This window comes from Cyanistes caeruleus, chromosome Z (genome assembly GCF_971803275.1).
Source record: "Cyanistes caeruleus chromosome Z, bCyaCae1.hap1.1, whole genome shotgun sequence".
In the NCBI taxonomy this organism is placed as follows: domain Eukaryota; kingdom Metazoa; phylum Chordata; class Aves; order Passeriformes; family Paridae; genus Cyanistes; species Cyanistes caeruleus.
Window position 1 is genome coordinate 23734146 of NC_141732.1, and position 20258 is coordinate 23754403.

Here is a 20258-nt window from a genome sequence, read left to right on the forward strand (position 1 = left end):
GACATTTGGAGGGATGGTGTTTGTCTTCCCAAACACCACTGCCCTTGATGGGGCCATGCTCTCCTGGAGCATGGCTGAACCCATAGGAAGCAGGGAATTATGTATTTGTTATGCTTTGCTACTGTGCACAGATTTGGCTTTCCCAATTAAACTGTTCCTCTCTCAACTCGTGAATTTTTACTTTCTCCTCCCCATTCCACTGGGTTGTGGGGGAAGAAGAGGGCTGGTGAGGGGCTGCATGGCGCTTAGTTTCCAGCTGGGCTTAAACTCCAACAGCTGGAAAGCAGCTCCTTCCTAAGTGAACTAGTTCTCAGTATTTTCCTGTGAAAACACTGAATGCTTGAGTGGAAATTTGTATGCTTTTGGTAACATCAACCCAACCATTAACTAATCTCCCTAGGTTCCTTCTTGACCTTGGCTACTACTTGGTTGATGAGCCATTTTCCCCAAAAATATTTTGGACTGTTATGACCAGCTTGCATTTATGGGATTTCTACCATGTGCATGATGCAGATCTAGCTGATTTTTTTTTTTTTTTTTTAATCTAAGCTATGTGTCTTTTCTATTCCCTATACATCTGTGTGTTTGTTGCTCTACTTCAGCTTCTTTCCTGGCTCTGATTCCTGTTTCTGAATTCTGATGTGATATTTGACTCCCAGTGTGAATTGGCCTGGTTGCAGGCTATTAATTTTAAATATGGACTTGCTGTGACTTGAAATCAATGCCTTCCCTTCCTATCCCCTTAGATAACTGTTTTTTTCCTGTTGTTGTTATTGATCAATGTATTCTGGCGTGCTGTTGTACCCTGAGCTAACTAATTTCTAGAAATGATGGCCCATGGCCTGGGTGGGATTCCCTGCTGAACATTTTTCCTTAAATTTAAGCAAGAATTAGCTGTCAGATGTTAAGTCATAAAAACTAAAGAAAATGAAGTGCATGCAGGAGAACATCTGTTCTAAAAATGTGACTTAAAATGATCATACAGCACAGTAGGAAGAACATCTGTTCATTGCTCAACAGAATCTAGTAATAAATGTAAAAACAGAATAGAGCAAGAAGTATAAAAAGACTCTGATGTATGCTAGATGCCAGTCAAGAGTTTTAGGGTGACACGTCTCTTGTGTTACCTTCCTGTAGTCTGGGGTCCATGGTGTCAGAGGAGGGCATCACTGTGAGGACAGCAGAATAAAGAACAAGTTTATTGCTTGATTTTTAGAGTACAAGAAAAATACGTAGTCTTTTAGGTAAGAAATCATTGCAACAACAACAACAACAACAAAGCCATTCATGCAGCCATTCACATCCAGGAAAAAGATAGCAAAACTGTTTTATCTTTGGTCTTATTGATAATCTTAACAGTCCAAAGAGTGAGCACTTGAGACATAGAATATGTTCAAGAAACAGTTTTCTTACAGTGGCAACATTCCCTAAAAGCCATTATTTTATTTCATACAATAGGTGTCCTCCAATGTCAGGAAACTTAATACTGACTACGGCTGCAAGTAAAATGTAGACTTAGATGAATACATCAGAAAGTATACCTACAAAAACATATTCAAATTAAAAATAAGATCAAGAAAATGATTTTTTTTTCCCTCACAGATAAATTAACAGCAATGTTAATTGTATGTTTATTATGCAATCATTTAGTCCATCCAATTTATGTTCATGGTAAACCATTAACATAATTTTGTCATTCCACCAAGATGTAGTAGTAACAAAGATTGGGTTAGAAAAAAAGAGAAGGGATTTACTATGGTTTTAGATGCAGACCAAATCACATAAAGAATCAACGTTGTCTCTTTTGTGAATTTTAGATCTAATCTCATATTCTCTTATTTCTATAATAAATATGTGGTTCTACAGGACTATTTCAGTTTCTAAAATGTATTCCTTCCATTTTTTCAATTTATTAATTTGTCCATTTCTGAGTCTCAACATAGATATCTTCATCAGCTGGAAAATACTATCTAAGGCAGTGGACAGAACCTTTTCATTTGAAATGATGACTTTATTCATCTTTGCCATCTGCATGCAATTAAAAAGTTTTTGAATGTCTTATTGAACATCAAATTTAGGTCACTCTCAATATACAGAGCTGAGGAATCAGCACTTTTCTTTTATATAATTATGCAGTGAGATTTGGACATTATTGAATAAAACTTCAGAACTTAATTCAATAATATTTAATTGTATGATAGTGCCTGACCTCTAAAAGCAACGTTATCAGTCTGAGTTTGGGGTTTTTTTGCATTATCTAGGAGATGTTATGGGGTAAGTCAAGTGCAGGCATATCTCCTGTGGCCTTTTCCCTAACTGAGGAGCCCAAACACAAAGTTGTGTCAGACTGGATAAAGAGACTTGGGAGTCACCAAAGCCAATAAAGAATTTGGAACCACTGGAGTCAATATTCTGGACCTTTATCTGTCTAATTATATCTTTTTAAAACTTAAATAAAATAGACCACTGAGTTTTTATTAGCCCAGACTATTTAAACTAATGAAATTATAGCCTTCTGAGCTGTCATTAACAGTGTGCTCAGTTAGATTTTGCTCAGGACCAAATAAAATACTTCTTTCTCCACCACCAGATTTTTGAAAAAGAGCTTGTTTTGATGAAATCTTCTGGCATAGTTTTCTTTAGTCTCTGGTATCACCATGATGTTTTAATCTACACAGCCATCATATCAGAAATACAGAAGAAAACTGACATGGATTAGTGTAAAGTGTAGCTAGAATTTTTTTAAATTTTTAAAAGGAGGGATAATAAAAAGGAAGATTATTTGGGAAAGGAATAGCTAAGAGAAAAAAAACAAACCAAAAAAACAATACATGAAAACTAAAATCCCTAAACAATTTGAATGCTCTATGCAGTGAGAAATGAAAACAATGTCATGCAACAGGAGTCAGAGTAAAAAATGCCAGTCCTTTGAAAACATGGTATGTTAAGGATGCCTTTCTGGTATTGTAGTTAGTGAAATGTTAGAGTGAGGTATCTTACAGTTCTGAGGAAATACCTCCTTTTATTTTTAAATACAATAGACAAATATCTGTTAAGGATTGTCTGGGTACCCTAGCTTTTGTCTCACTGTAGTGAGATGGAATAGACAATCTGACACAATTCTTCACTTTCCACTTCTGTATTCTTGTGAGTTATTAACTGTATTTCATCTATATTCTTGATTGCCTGTCTTCTAAAAGTAGTCAGTAATCTTGTATTGTAAAGAAAGCCCTATAAAGTTTCATTTTTAAATTTTAGATTATGTTATTTTTGACACATGAAAAAAAAAACCAACTATACCTGGAGCAATGAATTCTTATTGCTTTAAGCAATAATTTTATTTTACCGTATTTTCTTCTACATTGTGTTATTCCCTGGGTTGTGTAAGACTGAGGGATGAGAACAGTTTTGTAGTAAGTTTTAAAATGTTGTATAACCAAAACCAGAGTGCAGGACAGGCACTAAAGGAAGTGTGATTTCAGTTAGAGTGCACGTGATGTAGATCATCTAACTTTTCATCAAGTACACTTGCATTGTGGATTATTTTTCCAGGTATAGTTTTTTTATCTAAAGAAGTAATGAATAAGTAGGCTCTAACAAGAAATTCAAATAATGTGCAGAGTAATGAACTTGGCTATTAAGGATGCATCACAGGAATTGGATCAGTGCACTACATATTGACATATTTCTAAGGAGTGATGCTGAGGTTTTCACTTTCTGTCCTCAAAGAAGTAGCATTCAGCACAGGTGGTCAATTCCTTGTCACCTCAGATTCCAGTAGATCTTGGCATGTGAAGCTTAGATTTCTAATTAAAAAATAAAGATAATATTCTAAGTCAGGTTGTCTTTGGATAAATTTTGAGAGTAGACACACATAGATTTTCCTTCTTTTTTAAGAAGTTGCTACCTTCAACTCCTACTGAAAAATCAAAAATTGCACGGCCAGTATTAAGTGATTTCTCTTTATGTCACTTCTTTTCTTTTTTTATAAAGGAATCCTCTTTTGTTTACTGGTGTTTCACATAAATATTTTCAAGTATTTTCTACCTCCACACATGCAATGAAACCTTATTTTGTAGCAAGCAAAGCTGCCTTTAAGGAGCACAGAATGTTTTTTCTTGAAATGGTTATTATATTGGAGAAGCTGTAGCTTTAATGTACTAGCACCATTTTAAACAGAAATATCAAAGTAAAATTCACTCGCTCCTGGTAGAAAAAGCGGATTTTATTTTTCTAATATAAATTAGAATATATAAAATACTCAGATATGCATCTTTTATTCTGGTGATTATTTTAAGCCTGGGAATAATGAGAAGTGTAATTATAGTAAAAAAAATATATATCTTTTCCCCTCATTTATTCTTTTCTAATACAACCCAAACATAATTTCATATTTAGAAGACACTAAATACTCCCATGGTAAACAAGTCAATGCTTCTAAGTAAATATTGGAATTTGATGTGAGTTCCTGTAAAGCTAAGGAATCTACTGAATTTAATAAAAGCGAGAACATTTCTGAGGTATTAGCAGAAAGGAAGAATGTGATAAAGCATTTTTCCTCAAGAGATAATCATTTGATATGCTTGGCTATACAAGCAGGAATTTCAGGTCTTAACTGGAGATTGGTACGAATTACGTTGAATTACTCTGTAAAACAGAAGTGAAAGCATTACCTGAATGAATTAAGGCAATCTCCCAAGAGACAACAGTGTTAAGAAGTCTTTCATTGTGGGAGGGTTTTTTGTTTTTTTTTCTTTTCACCCAGCCTTTTACAGAACTCACCAAGAAATTCTATAAAACCCAAAGACCTTCAAGAAAAGCTGTGATGTAGAAAAATCTCTAAAATTCATATGCACAGGCCAGGCGTCAACAAAAGTTTTACAACATCAAACATAACAGGAAAAATTGACATAAAAATTGATGTGAAATTTACGCCCAAAGTTGTCATGTCTACACTTTACTCATCATTGATATGATTCAAAATTCACCAAATTGTACTTTAAAGCTTATTTCCAAGGTAAGATTAGTAAAGTTGCATGCATTTTGAGGTTAAGGGAATTTTATATTTCTGTTTGAATACCATTTGCAGCAAAACAGGGAACTAGATAAATTTTCAATCAATGCATCTGTCCATTCTAAAGTTTGTTTACTGTAGTAATATACTGTAGAAGATACTGTACCCGTTAAAGTTACATAGATAGTACTTTGATGACTTCAGGTAATTTTAGGAGTGGGGAATTTAAATGGGCCATCGATAGATTAAGTGCTGTTCCAAACACAGGTAATACAGGGGTACATAAATAAATAGCCTCTCTCAGAGAATTCTCCTCTCATCACACCACCATTTCACAGTGGTTTTAGTGGTTTTAATATTCCCTATTTGCCTCACAGTTGCAAACACACCCTGTCATTGTTTAAAAGAGTGTCACTTAAACATCAATATGAAAAATACTGACATTTAAAGACATCTATATTATAATGTGCTATCAAGGTATTATCACAGGTAAAACTGGGAGTTTATAACCCAGTTTTAAACAATAGACCATACCAAAATTTATAACCCTGGTGTTACTCCTTTTGATCTAATGGAACCAAATTGGTTTAAAACAAATGGAATCTGAATTAAGACACGTATTTCCTTTGTCCTAAATTTATGGAAGCCAGTTACCACAGACTTAGTACAATTTGGAAGGGCACCTGAAAAAATCACTGGTAAGTGCTTTGATGTTGTTCCAAGTGTTAACAGCAGACAGGAAAAGATGCTGTAACTTTTTTCAGTAAAGGGCTGCTCAGTGGGGCTGTTATGCTTGCAACACATCCCCTAATGCAAGGCTGCTTGTCAGCTTATCAAGGCTGCTTAGGTCAGCAACAACTTCTAAGTGACTATTAGGACCCCCAAATTCCCACCTGTATGTGTGGGTATAAGAGTACAGGTAAGTGTGCCAGAAATTAAGAAAGAAATTTCACCTTTCACAAACCGTGGACTAAATGTATATTTGACAGCCCTTCTTTTGATGTACTCTATTAGCTTGAAAATAATTGGAATGTGTCTCTGGACACATGGACTTTTGGAGATTTGTTTCCATATAATTCCCTTGACACACTTCCTTTTTATACATTTTTATGTATCCTACTCCTTACAGGTGGTCCATGTGCCTGGATGTTCTTATACAGCTGAAAAATGGAAGAATAAGGGCTAAGAACAACTGACAGAGGTAAGGCAAAGCACCATGCTTGCCTGGATACCAGCTGAGTATTAGTAGTGGTTGCTCCTCTAATGACTTTGTCTGTTTCACATGAAGGGTTGAATTTCAAAGACAATAGACAATGTTTGTCCAGTGCTTAGATCTGGGTCCAGCAAAGGACAAATTTTCTCCTCCAGGAGTATGAAAATTTTTTTTTTGAGCTATTTTTCACTGACAAAAATGAACTCCATAATGCATCAGTGATGCAGGAATGTTTGAGTTTTTTACAGAAAGTAATTTGTGCCACAGGTGAACATATGGAAATGACTTATTTTGAGAGTATCTAACTGCATTCCTAAATGACATATATATTTTCTCAGGTTAATTAACATTTTCTGCACAGTATATTTGAAGCATCCAAGCATGATGATCTCACTTATTTCCTGTGCCCAGAGCATATGACAAGGCATTTGGTTATTAACCAGTCCAGCAAACAGGATGCCTTTCACAACCATTACTCTGAAGAGAGTTTACTCTATGTTGTGTATAGTCTTCAGTTTTCATTGCCTCCTGTTTTCACCCTATTTATTTTCTGGATTATAAGCAACTGGGACCAACTGATCTCCACCCTGAGTTAGTGTTTTGAACCCAGGAGTCTGTCTCATTGTCTGTGTTCCAGTTCTATTCTGTTATTTTAGAGAAAACAAATAGCTATTATGACATTTTCTTACAAATGCAGTTCCTCAGAAGCAGTGAACCAGTCACTGGATCTGTTCCAGCATGACAATGCTTCTTAGATGTGAAGAGTAAATATAAAGTATTGTAATATACATAAAATATATAAAGTGTTGTAAGCCTTTTTCAAATGTCCAAGGCTCATTTTACTCCCCATTATCACTCTTCAGTTTCCTCTGTATGGATGAACCTCTGGAAAAATTTGTATTAAAGCAGCTACAATATGTGAGGCTCATATATCAGAATACCACTTTTTATGTCAAGGACTCATGAAGGCCTGGATATAACCACCAACTAAGAGCTTTTTCCTTATACCTTTTTTGCAATTACCTAGGCAATGGAAGCATTTTTCCCCCATCATTCCTGTCAGGTAGTAAAGCTTTTACTCTTTAAGACAAGGGATTAGAAGAATGCCATGCCCCATTATCTTTGCTGGTTTGTGCTCTGGGGGCAGAATCATGTAGCTGTTCTTGTTCTTTGTCCTCTCTTTTGTTGGCTTATGCTTAAAAAATGAATAACTATTTTCCTCAATGACTACAGGCAAAGCTAATGCTAAAAATAGAAGTGTTTTTATTTCTGTTTTTATTTAGTCCCAAATTCTATCATACATAGTATGATAAATACATCAAGCTAAGAAATTTTGGTGTACAGAACTACTGAAAAGTCTGCCTTTGTTCAGTTATCCTCAAATGATTTGTACTTCCTATGATTAGTTATAATCAGACCTGTTCTATGCTCAAAATCAAGGAACATAAGAATGATCTTTTCATAGCAGGTATTTCTGTAACCATGTTTGGAGAGTAAGGACTGCATGCAAGAATACCATCTGTCCTTTAGACAATGAATGATGACAGTTTTTAGTGTTTTTCTAACCTCTGGAGCTGACTAAGAAACAAATAACTGAGTATTCCCCCCCCCACACACACTATTATACTCACAGTTTGCATTGGGAATATAAACAAGATCCATGCAAATGAGATGAAGTTGACCAAAAGGCATTACTATGTTCAGAAACTATGACTCCCTGAAAAGACATGCCATTAGTTTCCTGCATGTGGTTCCTGGTGTTTTAGAACAAACATATTTATTGGAAAAATACCTTGTTTTGACTCAATTAGTCATCTGTGGTGCACAAGGCAGCAGTGTTTAGTGATACTGAAGATACTTTCCTTTCAAAGGAGTCAGAGACAAGATGAGAATTCCCAGGGGTTTTTATTGGTTTTTAAAAGCTTGATAGCTTGACAGATTTTTAAAGGATAGATAGCTTTGGCCTCTCTAATGACATGGTGATTCACCAGAGAACACACACAGCCAAAAAATAATAACAATACTAGCAGTCAGTGATCTCTTATATCAAACACAGATTTAGAATTCTCAACTACCATATCCAGGTTTCCCCACTCCTGTGAGTAGCAGCAACATGAAAGCCTTCTTTCTTTGGAATATAAAGAGTTGTAAATGGAATACAAGCCTTTTCATGTAAGTTGGCAATGTACACCATTATTGCTACTACATTAGAGGTAAAAGAATAATTGAAACTTATAATATTATCAGATTTTTTTTCCTTACTAGCAGATGTCTTTATTAATTACTAAGATAAAGGGAGAGAATGAAGTTTTTTCAATTAAGAAAATAAAAAATACAACTTGTCTTGGATTCTCAGATAAATTATTCTAATAATTACTTTCTAGACAAGATCTAGATAGGATGATTTACAAAATAACTTAAAATGTGTCATTAATTATGGTGTTGAGTATATGAATGAATAAACATGAGTGTGATACATCAAAAAGGGCAGTTCAGTAAATTCTACATCTTGGGGAATCCAGCACCAATCCAGTATCCCATGGATATGGGATAGTGGTAACTAAAAATGGAAAAATTCAAAAGAAACAAGCATGGAAGGCTAAGAACGTGCCAAGTATCAACCCATTGCTATATTCCAGAAGACAAAGTGAATAAAACCAGAAAGGCAGCAAAAGGAACAGAGTGCACTTCCCATGCTAACTCACTGTTGCTGCACACAAGAACTTTGTCCCTGTGCTCTGGATTTATCTGCTGGACACTCTCAGCTCTGTCTGCCTTGTCAGAGCCCCAGTGTTCTTGCTAGCTCTTCTTGTGCCTCGAACAGGTTGGCCCTGCCTGTGGGCAGTGAGTCATGTCAGAGAATGGTACATTGCACTGCAAAACTCAGAAGCAGGGAAGCAAGCCACCAGCTGGCATTAATCAGGGACCATTAACTATAAACAAGCACATCCTTCATGGCTTCTAAATTTAGTTTCTAACAATTGCTATTTCTTCTACATTTCATTTCATTTCAGGCTGTGTGCAGGTAGGCAATGAAGACTATGGATTTCCTGGATATAGTAATAGAGTTTCAAAGTATTTCCTATATATTTCCTACGGTCTATGTCTAGCAATGGTATTTAGATATTATTAATCAACACTAATATAAAATATGAAACAGTAACTCTCCAACTCACAGCTTATTAGCAAAATATCTTGTTTTGTATTACTATGCTTCCTATCTTGTACTGCCCCTGAACATTTTGTTGAGGTCCTACTGTTGAATAGCTTGCAGCTATTTGAAGCCATGTGAACTGTCTCCCACATATCTGCATTGCCAGCCAGGCCAACCTGTTTGCAAAATATCCTCTACAATTAACTGGATTTTTTTTTTTCTTTTTTTTTTTTTTTTGGTAATTGTCAGGTTTAGCCCAACTGAGTAGGTCTGTAGATCAACCTTGACATTAAACCACTCTCACATAGGACCTATTTCCAACCTGCAGCTGCAAACATTTTGTTTTGTTCATCTGTCATTTTTACTACAGAATGAACAGGTGATAGATTTATGTCCTAGCTACTCTAGGGTGTCATTTCTCCTTCATCCTAAATCACATGAAATGGCAGTGTTGCTAATTTCCCATGTATTTAGTTGTAGTCTGACAGCAGGTAGAAATGAGAGCCTATAAAAGACAGGCTAAGGATAGTCACTGCATATTCCTGGGATTATTAACCAAATCTTCTTGAGATATGCTTTCCAATGGTCATTTTTGCTATTTGGGAAGACAATTAGTGTAAGTACAAATCTTATTTTGTTCTATGCTCTCTTGCTAACACTGGTTAATAATTGCTAGGAGGCAAGTCTCATTATTTCTTGGAAACTCAGGTTCTGAGATGCTGTTAAATCTTCCTGATACGTGTCACTCTGATCACTCCAGTATGTTGTGAATTATTCACCCCAGACTTTTTCCACTCAGAGGCATCAAAGCAAAGGTCCTTCTAATGTGTTTCAGATCACTCAAAAATGGCTTTATATTGACAGAAGATTACCTGCATACTTTCTTTGGAAAAGGATCTTCGGTAGTCAGGAAATAGGAGTTTAATTTTGGGACATCCTCCTTAATAGCTACAAATGGTTATCTGCAAACGTTTGTTTAAACAAAAATCAGCAGGAAAATAAGTGTTTCATTTGGGAGGAATCTGTTTGTTGAAAGCAAATGACAAGACTCAAACAACAAAAATGTAAAGAATTCTATAAAGAAAGCTGGCATTACTAACACAATATTCATCCACCCTCCTCTGCTGGCTTTGCAGTAAACTTTGCTGCACTAATGGATGGCAATTTAAAGCTAGCTCACAAATCTCTACATAAGTTGCAGTGTGCACTCTCTGCAGCATAAACATACTCTGAGAAGCTTTTAAAATCCTGTAGTTAAATTACAAGTTGCCTAGTAGTAAATCTAAACATTTTTCTATGTGCTGAACTCAATAAGAGCCAATTTAGGCATCTCATTTATGGTTAAAGGCTTAGATCTTGAGTTAAGCTGCAATTATTTATATAGTGCCTTTATGTTTATTACTGAGTTGTATTTCAGGGTATTACTATACAATGGGTTTCTTCTACTTTTTTTAAAAAATAATACATATCAGAACCTGCAGGAGGGCATGAGGTGCACAGTTTTATTTGTGTGCTTATTTTATTGAACAATACACATTAATGTTTCTTTAGAAAAGAGATCATGAGTTCTTCAGAGGAGCCAGTTATCTTTGGTTTCATTGCTTCAGTTCTCTGACAATAGCTGGTTCCTGGGCAAAACCAAGAAACATAATTTTACAGTAGTAGCAGATAATTCTCCACAAAAAACTTTCATTCTTATTTTCCCGGTTTTGCTGGCTCTCAGCTGGAACTTTGACCCAATTGTTGCTACTTTGTTCTGTTAACGGAGCACTAAATTTGCTTATATAAATTAAAGTTTGCCATCTGCCAGCTGCCCTTGAACAGGTGAATTTATACAGTCTGTAAAGCAGACAAAGATACCACAATACCCCAGACCAAGTAATCTCATTCAATCTGTGTAATAATAAGATGTTGAGGTGGTTAGTGTGGGGGTAGCTAATAGGTTTATGGGGTGAACCAGCAGCATCTAAGGAACATGTTAAATTCCAAGAGCTCTTGTCTAACCTTGCTGGAGAGATGTGATCCTCACTTAGAGAGTTTGAAGAAGCTAAGCCAGCTTCTCCTTAATGTTGGCCAGGAATAGCATAAATTGTTTCAGTGAAGGACAATCTTCTCAACCAGGCAAGCGCAAAGTAAAATAAAATTTGACCTGCTTAAAGGAAAGTAAGCCAGTCTGCTTACCCATGGTCAGTCACAATACCCAAACTCAGTCTCATGCTGTCTATTGAAGTCCTTTTTGTCTTTGTTAATATTCTTTTTACTCAACAACTTATCCCTTCAGCCTAGAATACACCCAGTAACACTGCTTGGGGATCTTAGGCTTGCATAAACGTCTGGATGAGAACTCTAATCTGTTAATATCATTAATAATTAGGCAGACTCATAATTGCCAATTTCTGCCTATTTCTGTAAATATACAGATGTACAACCAGACGTCGTTTTCACTGTCCTCAAGCTTCCTGGAAGTGATCCAGAGCCAGTCCAGATGCTGTACAGTTCCATGTGCAGGTTAGTAATCAGGGTTTATGTGCTCAGGCTAAGCACTCTCCAAGACCAGCTACAAGGACTGAACTGAGCATTTGTCTTGGAGAATGAGCAAAGACCTGAAAAATTTTTGCATCTGCTCTACAGTGGCTGCTGTTACAGAGGAAGAGAGGAAGACAGCAGCATCACTAAAGATATGTGCCTTAAGTGACAAGAATGGTTAACTTAGTTTTGTCTGCCATAAGTGGAAAAAGGAGGGAGATGGATTCCTCCAGAACATGACATGAATATTTTATACTGTCTGTATGCCATGTGGATACCTATTATGCTGTCTTTCACCATTCCTGTGACAGAGCCAGGATTCTCCACGGTGACTTCTTTCTGCGCACCTGGCTTCCCTCTTCCTTCCCTCAGAAATCAAGATGAGTGATATGAAACTCTGGTGTTCATCACAGTGGACCAGCCAAATCTACACCCAGATTTCAGTGTGAGTTAATAGCTCCAGAGTCTAGAGGCTTGGCTTACCCAGAGTAACTATGTCTTAACTCTGGAGCCAGGTCAGACGCTGACAGGGATAAATTCCATTTAGGTAGAACTGGGGCATAAATGGATGAATCTTTCAGGTCAGAGCCCTTCTCACTGGGCTCTGGAGAGGTAAAGTGAGTCCATCTGTAATTAGATATGTTTACATGCTTTTTTTTTCAGATAAATGCAACCTTAGTTTTTGTTACTAAAAGCCAACCGTGCCATAGTTATGGAAGAGGAACAATATAACCAAGGTAAATGTAGTGCTGAATTTGAATTAGAGGGTTTTTCTGAGATGGAAAAGATTCATGTTGAACTGAGATCCTAAGCTAAGGAATATCGTTGATGATACCCTTCAAGTCAGAAAAAGGTGCTATCTCCTGGGAATTGTTTTCACGTTCAGGAAATGATTGGGTGCTCTGGCTCTCCCAGGATCACAGTTAAAAGTGATGGTTTGAGTTGTGAACAGATATTTCAAAGTTTTGGCATTACGTGTGCTCAAAAGATTCTTTGTTGCAGTTGCTCTGAAAAGAACGAAAGCAAACTTTTAATTCCTGAAAAGCTGAACAGTCCAGATATGTCCAGTAGTTGTCTAAGCATTGCATGCATCAGGAGAATAAAGATACAGTGGTAGATTTAAATTATTTAAGAATTAGATTCTATGAAAGTAGCATGTCTATTTGGTAAGAACAAGTCTTACCTTTAGTAGAAATACACTGATTTTGTGCTATTGAACAGTATCAGAAATCGGCCATGTCTGTCAGGGTAAATATTCATATTAATCATTCATATTATTCAAAATTAATACAACATCTTGTAAATAAACTGGTGAAGAAAATATTTACCAAGGTAAACCTGATAGAGGGATAAACATGAGTCTTAATTTGTCTAGAGGTATCGGCACAATTACTACAGTTTATACCTGAGCCTTTCAGAAATTTAAACAGTATCCAAATATAAGAGTTTAAATGGGAGAATTTCTTAGTTCTTTCACTTCAGTATACACAATCACAAATCTAATCTTATTGCCATTCCTTCATGTCACATGATTAAATTATCAAATATGTGGTAATTTTTGTACGATTGTTATGAATAAGAGGGATTTTGGATTTTTTCAGCTACATATGCTGATATACACAAAACCATATGAGTTACTACGAAGAAAAAGCCTCTATCCTAGCCAAAACTGTACACTCAGAGAGACTGTGAAATGTCCACTCTTGGAAATACTGAAAACCTGACTGTGCGTGGTCCTGGGTAGCCTGCTTTGGCTGATCCTTCTTGAGCAGGGTAGTTGGATGTGATGGTATCCAGAGTTCCTGTCCAATGTAAACATTTCTGTGATTTTATGATAGATAATGCTTTTGCATGCAACAAAATACTACTAAGCACTTTGGTGTAGCGGTGAAATTTGGGGGTCTTTTTTCTGTATCTGGGTTAACTGGAAAAAGGGGTTAGAGAAGTAATTCATTTGAAAGTAACAATGACAAATTAGAGTTCACAGAAAACTAAAAATGCTGGATGATGGAATTCTGATTTTTAATTTTTTTTCCTTACTATTTATTTAACAAGTAAAATGAAACCTAACATACCATTTAATGAAAATAACAGATGGCAAAGAGACAAACTGTTAGTACTGCTGCATAACTACTGGTTAGAAAAGCCCCAACAACACTGGAAACAAAACACAAACACAAACTTTAACAGCCAAGAAGTAGTTGTGTTTATTTAGGAGCTCTTGTTTTTATCAAATTTTATCAGATCCATGTGGGAAAAAATTATTTGAACAGGCAGTATTTGAGTGTCCACACAACATATAATACAGGAATTACCTTAGAATAGACCAAACAAGATGAAAGGAATGAAGATCCAACTATTTTCTCTGTCCAAAGAGATCTGAAGCCAACGCCTCCTTCTGATAAAATGGTCTGATCACATGGGAGATCTAGTATACAGAACTAAAAATACTTATGTAGTCTTCTTTGTGAGGTGCACTGCTGTGGCCACTTAAGTAAGTGGCACAGACCCATCTGCCTTTGCATATCTGCCTCTGCAGAGAATGGAACCAGAATTACCTATCTGATTTCTCAAGAATCACATGAAAGTGATTAAATTTTTGAATCATATTAAAATCCAGGCAGAAACTGAGATGATATATATGCAGTGTTAACAATTATGAGGGCCTTGAGGTGGATGAGTAAATGGGTAAATATCACAGTTTTTACAGGTTTGTGGTGTTTGCTGTGCTTGTGTTTTCCGATTTTGTACTGATATACAGCCATTCACTAGGACCACACAGAAAGCAGACCTACCAAGTCATTATCCATGTCCTGATAATTAAATATTTGATATAAATCAGCATGATGCTGCTTTCCAATATCCCATGGACCAGGGATTTAGATTTCTGTGTGAAGAGGTAGACATCTGTTAAGATTTAAATATTTAATCAGATACGCTTACATTTTTGTCTATTATCTTTACAGATCTCAGGATAATTCTGATGAATTTTCCAAATCCTGCTGAGTGCTCCAAGTCCTTCAGGCAAAGAACTTCCACTGCTACCATAACTTCACTCATTTATTCCTTGAACTATGATACCAAGCAAACTCAACTGGAATCAGCATAGAGGAGCTTTTCTCTAGGACTTTTCTTACTAGTTGCTAATAGAGACATTGTGAAATGGAGTACAATTTTTCTGTTCTCAAAGTAAAAATAGGAATGAGTGCAAGCGAAAACCCTGAAACTGGCATGATCATATTGAGATATATTAAAGTCCTCTTACCCAGGATGGTGTAAATAGCTTCCTTAAACACCTATATGTGTATTTGTGTCAGAAGGATTTTCATTAACAGTGCTTTAGGAAACACCTCCTACAATGTTGAATTGTTCAATTACTTGAATTCCCTTAGCACTTTACTACTTCCTCCTTCTCCTCCCACCACCCCATGAGTCCTCAAGGTATATCTTGATAGAGGTCTAAAGTATTAATGAGTACTAGGTAAAATTATTTTGGTTAATTTTGTTACATTCTTCCTTATATATCCACTTCTCAACAAAATTAAATTAAAAAGTTGTAGTGATACAGTAAATATCTTAGCTGTCCAGACAGCAAAAAAACATTTAGCACAACCACTTAATACTTGACAGTTGTGGAAATAATAGGGACCTTCTGGGAAAGGTGTGAAAAACTATAGAGTGATCCAGTGATCAAATGTTTTTCTGGGTTTGATGAATCCACAATGTAGTCAAAGATGATGAAATATGTATTTGAGAAGTTGCTTGCTCTAATTTCCAGGTCACCTTAGGTTAGAGTTTGGAATTTGAATTTAGATACGCCATCTGTAAGGGTTTTTTTAAAATGGTTTAACAGCTGTAGAGAATGGTTTGGGAAGCACTGGAAGTGTGAGATACAGTTTGTCTGTTGAATATATGGTGACAGTAGATTCACTGTTTTTCCTCCCTGGGGAGCCAGACTGAAAGCCAGATGCAGGCTTACTCCTGCAAGGCCTCTTTATTCTCTGCCTCTGCTCAACATGCAACAAACTTGGATGAAAAATACTTTGGTTGCTTGTGTGTTTGAAAGCAGTGAGTTGCTGCAAGCCATGTTTTATTCCTGCTGGCATTACTACTCACCCATACTGGGAAATTCTTGCTTCCTCCAGGACCTAAATGAGCTTTAAGCCACTTACTACATTAATTCCACGTCCACATAGTGTGAACCACGGATATGCTTCTCATGTAAAATGTACATTTACATGTACATTTTACATAAAATTTACATGTACATTTTACAGCTGCAAAAGCTCCTCCAGTATGTGACAGCCTTTCTTATATGTTTTGGAATGCTTTTAAAGTGTAGCTTTAAATATACAGCTAAGGAGTCTTTATTAGATTAAATATGATATATAGGTTACTGTAGTATCCCCTTTTCTACACAGGAAAGACTGCTACTATATTTAAAATAGAAATCTGTCTTCTTTATGAAGAATATTAGAAATGATCATGAGATCAACTGCTATTAATTAGTCTTCTGTTGAATAGTAAAGTTCCAGTAGGTTTTTGTTGTCTACCAGGAGTGACTCCAGTTTCTCAAGATTATCTTAAATTTTCTCTGCTATCCTGTTATCATATAGGTTGATAGTTAACTATATGTGTTAGCATTATGATGCTTATTCTATCTTCTGTGTATTTTCTAGTGCTTTCCTGTATTTACTAATTTAACTCTTTAATGACTTCTCTAACTAAATCTATGTAATAAAAACTATTAAAATTAAAAATGCTATATACTATTGAAACTATTAATGCTATATTAAAGCTATAAAAGCTATGCAGCTGTTGATAGCTAGATACTGTGGATTCAGTCCCATATAAATCTTGATGTTATGCCTCTTACTTACTTACCCTGTGCTGCATTTTATTTCAAAGTTTGCAGGTATCCCTTCTTTGTTTGAGGCACTTGTATGACTGTATTTATTGGTATATTTTGTAATTTTTATCATGTCTCACTAAAACCAGCAATTGTACCCTGATTTTGGCTTAATTCAATTTATAAATAATAAATTATAGGCCCTTCTTGTGAAAAATGCATAAGGAGTTTCTTGGAGGTTTTATGTAGGAAAAGGCTGTAGTTATTCTATTTATCTTACATACTGACCAGTCAATTAGATGTACTCCTCTATAAAGGATATTAATTTTTTTTCCTTTATTGCCACTTGGTAAAATAAAATGCCAAACTCATTTGCAGTTACATGTTACATTTGCATCACAGTTACATGTAAGCAACACGGAGGGGTTTTGAAAATGCCTGAGGAAACATTAACAATATTTTCTACTTGCCAGAACAACAAAGACATTACACCTTCCCCTCCCCCCAGTATCTGTCAAATAAAGTCTACATGCTGACATCTGGAAATGCATTTAATCTGCCATTCTTTAAAGACAAATAATATCTCTTTTTACTCGTCCTCTTTCTGAGCAAAATTTACCAGTCTTCAATTTATTTTTGTGACATTTTTGCTATATCCTGCTGCTTTTGTTTTTGTTTTTTTTCTGGTCACGTTGCCTCTTGATCTTTTAATGTATGTTTTGAGAAAATGTCTAGTGGTTATGCACTGAAGAAATATGGATCATTCTGGATTATCTAATAACCTCAGAGCAAAATATGAAATAGCTTGCAGATATAATATTTTCTAGAGGTTAAGCTGTGAGGATGACAAAGTGTGAATTACATGGCCATTTAAATAATTTGGGAGAGCAATGTTAGCCTCTATACTAAACAAATTTTAATAATTTACATTTGAATATGTGTACTGCAAAAAGTTACTTGCCAGACTGAAGGGTACCAGAAGACCAAATAAGGAATTCATGTTAAAGTTTGTTCTCTGTAAGTGAAAAATACACCAGTAATTTGTCAAAGTTGGATCACTGGAAAAGATAACAAACTTACTTTTTTCCTCTAGGGAACTAAACTGGAATTGACAGATATTTTGACAAAGCATGGAAATAGTATTGAGATAAATCTAAAGGACAGGTGACAAATATTTTCTCAGTACACAAGAGGCTTGAATTTCATCTCATGTCTTCTGTCAGTAAGAACAGAAAAACTGATTAAGAAAAAGGAGAGTTTTCTATCCAGTAGCTCTTCTACATCTTAATTTATTATGTTACAAATTCTCTTTTTACCTCTTAATTAATGGTCCTAAATTTGCACACCATGGAACAGGCAGAATGTGAAACACTGTAAATAAGGCAAAAGAAAAAAACCTAAGACTAGGAGCTACAATTTCTCTGCTGTTTCAATTCTGTAAACATGCCATTTTTTTTATAGAGGTCTTGATTTTAGTGCCCTTGAACTGCCACCCTTCTGAGGAACTGAAATCTTTGGGGATGCTCAACAAATAAAAGCTACAGTTTTGGCACGCTTTGTCAAGGAGAATTATTTTTGTATTACATGTTTCTTGTGATTTTCCTTTGTGGTGTGTAACACTGAAAGCACTATAACAACACTGCACTCTGAGTTTGAAGTTACTCCATTTCTGGAGTACAAATTCACAGTTGTGGCTTAAATTTAAGAATGAACTAAACCAGGGCATTGTCAGATCCACCTTAGTATATTCATGTCTGTGTACTTTCCTTTCCTCTTCTGTGATTAACTTTGTGTTTCCATCAAAGAATGCTCTTTTGAAGATGGAAACTCCCTGTTCCTTCACTTTGTCTCTATATTTTTTTTTCAAGGAAAATATATTTTATAATTGTAATAGCAGTTAAATGTGACAGAAGAAGTAATAATGCTTTACTGTCTCCCAAAGATGTATCCATCCATGTCTGTGTTATTTTTAAATACAGTGCCATTGGCTTGATCAATGATGTAGCAACTGCTTTTAGTTGAAATATATTTCCTGGAATACAGCATTTTAGATTACCTTCTCCTTGATGAGAACATGAAATGTCCTCCTTAGGATGTGGCATTAGAAGATGTGTTTGTTTTCTGTGATATTTTTCCTAAATAAAAAGTACTGCCACTTCGTATCAGTATTTCAGATCATAAGAGGGCAGAAGTTCTGCCTTTTAGGTAAGTTTTTTGTTTGTAAAAGACCTTTAGGGTTGGAGTCCATCTGTTAATGCTGTCAAGGCCAATACTAGACCATGTCCTCAAGGGCTTGGCCACAGGTGTAAGGCCTATGACATGCTTCCAGGGACAGTGACCAAAGATTTGCCTGGGAAGCCCATTCTAGAGCTTGACCAACTTTCTAATGAAAATTTTATTCCTAAAATCTAATCTAACCTCTCCTGGCACGACTTGAAGCTATTTTCTCTTGTACTTGTTGCATTTTCTCTTGTTTTTGCTTGTTGCTTGGGAGGAGAGACTGAAATTTCTCTTTAAGTTCCTTTGAACTAGACATAGAAAGTGCTAAGATCTTCCCTCCGTATCTGTCATGGAGTTACTTTACCTTTAAGGGAGTTGGAGCTGCTGGGAACTGCCTGGAGTCTTTTCTCCTGACCAATTATCCGTCATTGCTAAGAATTGACAGCAGTTTAGGCCATTGAAAAGTGGGATCAACTTGTGAACCCTACCTTAAAGTGTAAAACCAGAGCTCTCTTGGTTCTCTGTTTTCTGGCTGTGGAGGGTGGCGGAGCTCCAGGCCTCCCGTCCCTGCCCAGGCCATGCGGCCGGGCGGGGATGGGGCCGGGCCTGCCCCGTCTCCCGGCCGGGAGATGGGGGGGCCTGGGGAAGGTTTTCCTCGGGCCCGGGCCGGGCCGAGCCGATCTCTGGCTCGGCTGCAGGTTTTGCTGTAACTACATTCACTAGAAACTGCCCAGTGAAAAAGGAGAGAGGCTCTGGACCTGCAGCAAGCAGAGACAGCCACACTCTCCAGAGCAGCTATGAAGACCTTCCATTGCAGACAGCTCCAGCTCCTGTTCGGCAGAGATCACAGAACCATCTACAAAAGCCTGGGCAAGATGTTAACTCTTTCATTACCCAGATGAGACTTGCGGATTAATCTTTTTATCCAGAGAGAGAAAAAGAGAGTGATCAACATGAAAAGAGACTTTATAAACTACCAGTGACAGGAAAGAAAAGAAGCTTCAGAAGAGGTAGAGAATTAAGAAGATGCTTTAATTAAGCTGAAATATCTTTCTGTTAAAACTATGGAGATGGACAATGAAGTCCTGAAAAGAACTCCTTTAATTCATGATACAGTATCTAGGGAGGAATAAAGTGTTCAAAGTGTAAATTCGAGTAAAAAGTAGAGTAATTATGGTATAGTGAAGTGCTGGGAGATTTGAAGCCTTGAGAGGCAATGAGAAAACTGTTTTCTAGCGAAGCTCACAGAAACAGATGAAGAACACTTTTTTGCCTTTGAATA

General features: G+C 36.2%; 1 long non-coding RNA gene across 2 annotated transcripts in view; it reads right to left on the reverse strand.

Moving 5' to 3' along the window:
* Positions 1–19815, reverse strand: part of LOC147648222 (uncharacterized) — a 42036-nt gene extending 22221 nt beyond the window's left edge. The window contains exons 1-2 of one of the 2 annotated variants that reach the window (XR_015280942.1): positions 19465–19687; positions 18073–18127 (exon numbers count right to left, since the gene is read on the reverse strand). This is a non-coding gene — a long non-coding RNA (uncharacterized LOC147648222). Of the gene's footprint in view, positions 1–18072; positions 18128–19464 lie in introns of both variants that reach the window. The other variant, XR_015280943.1, reaches the window with a different exon arrangement.
* Positions 19816–20258: the final 443 nt, after the last annotated feature.